At 35.9% G+C, this 2,283-nt stretch overlaps 1 long non-coding RNA gene across 2 annotated transcripts; it reads left to right on the top strand.

The window, feature by feature from the left end:
- Positions 1-1,156: 1,156 nt before the first annotated feature.
- Positions 1,157-2,081, top strand: LOC143605707 (uncharacterized). 2 transcript variants are annotated; one of them, XR_013148597.1, is made up of 4 exons: positions 1,157-1,264; positions 1,354-1,442; positions 1,608-1,670; positions 2,006-2,081. It is a non-coding gene; the product is annotated as an uncharacterized LOC143605707 (long non-coding RNA). The 2 variants fall into 2 exon arrangements; XR_013148596.1 differs by lacking the exon at positions 2,006-2,081 and having other exon boundaries at positions 1,608-1,714.
- Positions 2,082-2,283: the final 202 nt, after the last annotated feature.

Genomic DNA, 2,283 nt, shown 5'->3' with positions numbered 1-2,283 from the left:
ATTCGTGTTTACCTCTAAAGTTGACAAATCAATTTAAATTTGTTAGTTTTCCAAATTTAAATTGATTAATTGCACTGCATCCGTTATTTGCTCCCATTTGCCAACTTTTTAACCCTACAGGTCAATTTTTATTATATCAACTGTCCGCTTCATAATAATCTATTTTGGCATTTAATCGGTTATTGGCTCCCATTTGCCAACTTAATTTTGGCCTGTACTACAGGTCAATTTTTAATATATTAACTGTGTGACCTCGTAAAGTCGAACCGTACGTTTTTTCACGATTACCCCAGGTTTCTTGTTGTTGTAGACCGAGCTTGATTCGTTGATAGGCAATATTTGTACTCACGGTAGTTGAGATCAATGTTTTGAAACCCGGACAGGACCGGCCTGTTCGACCGGTCTGACCGGGACCTGGTAGGTACCCCGGTCCGGTTCACATAGCATAACCCGTTTTCTAATAGCCCGGCCGGGTTTGTCGGTTTGCGGTCTGACCGGAACCGGTGAACCGCCGGCCGAACCGGCAAAACCCTTTTTCCTCTATTAAAATAAAAACATGCAGCATGCTAGACTCGAACCCGGGTAAATCCTATGTGAACGTATTTAGTGATCTTCTCCAAAGCCATCCCACTAGCCTTCAATGATATCTTTGTATACTAAAATTAACTTATATATACTATAAAAGCACAATTATGGCAACTGAACTGTTAGTGGCTACGTAGAATTATTGGACTTTTTGGAATCTCATTTATTATTCATTTTTTATAAACAAAAATTATATTATATATATATATATATATATATATATATATATATATTATTTATGACATCATCCGGGTCAAACACCGGTCCGCCCTCCCGGGTCGGTCCGACCTTTGACCCGGTAAGGCGTCCGGGTCGACGTTCGGGCCGGGTCTGAAAACATTAGTTGAGATACGGTGACCTTAAATATACTAGGTGTAAAAAGCATATTAATAACAAATGTTAAATGGCCTGTTGGGTTTACAAGGGCGTTTCAAGTTTTAACTGTTTCAATGTCAATCAAATTATGAGAATTGTTAAATGATTGTTGGAGAGCTCGGTGATTCAATAAATGGCAATATATATTTGTCATTTTTCCTGGAATTTAATCATTTTTATTGTTATGAACCAAAAAAGGACTGGGATGATATCAAATTTGGTGTGGACAATCAAGTTGATTTCTATGCAGTTTCTTTTGTTAAAGACGCAGAAGTTATCAATGAGTTGAAGAATTATTAAAACAGTAAGCATATATAAGCATATAACAAATGTTTGTAAATATCTGTGTACTTGAAGTTATATGAATTATAACTTCTGGTTCTGTCTTAGCAGGCTGTGGTGCAGATATTCAAGTTATCCCAAAAATTGAAACTGCAGACTCCATACCAAATTTGCATTCAATTATCACTGCTTCTGACGGGGTAAATTTATTGCTTATCATTCACTTTTGTTATATTTTGCTTTCACTGAACATTTGAAGCTTTGTTGGAGATGAATGAAATAAGTATATTGGCTGCAGTTGATATTTAATCATAGCTTTCATCAATAACCATCCGTTTGTTTATATTGTGTTTTGGTTTATGCAGGCGATGGTTGCTAGAGGCGACCTTAGTGCAGAGCTGCCTATTGAAGAGGTTCCATTTTTGCAGGTAAAGACTTTTTGACAGTAGACAGTAGAGTTGCCGAAATGGGCAGGTTGGGGATTGAGTCGGTTTGACCCGTAAACACCTTATTGTCCATTTTTTTTAATATAAATATAACTAATGTGTTAAATATGGTTATAAAACCTATACTGTTAAGATAATAAAGCTGTTTTTAAGTAAAATGATTTGGTTGTAAGCACATTTGATATTTTTAGTTAAGTTATCAAATTCTAAGATAACATAAACCCAAATTGACTCATTTATAAGTAAATATGTTGAAATCCTCACTTCATACATTAACTACTAACCGTGATCAACTTGAATTGATTTTCTTTCATTAGGAAGAGATAATCAGGACAAGCAGAAGCAGCATCGGAAAGCTGTTATTGTTGCAACAAACATGCTTGAAAGCATGATTGTTCATCCTACACCTACACATGCAGAGGTATCCGACATTGCTATTGCTGGTGCTGATGCAGTCATGCTTTCTGGGGAAACTGCTCACGGAAAGTAAAGACTTTTTCTCAAAACAATTTTCAGCAGCTTTATTTATCAAGATTGCTAATTTTGAAAATATTATCAAGCCTTTTCGTCTCATATCCTCTTGTTATCTCGTGCT

This window comes from Bidens hawaiensis, unplaced genomic scaffold (assembly GCF_021521415.1).
Source record: "Bidens hawaiensis isolate Kalapana, Puna unplaced genomic scaffold, B.hawaiensis_p1.1 tig00070859_1, whole genome shotgun sequence".
NCBI lineage: Eukaryota > Viridiplantae > Streptophyta > Magnoliopsida > Asterales > Asteraceae > Bidens > Bidens hawaiensis.
This window is presented reverse-complemented; position numbering and strand designations above follow the sequence as displayed.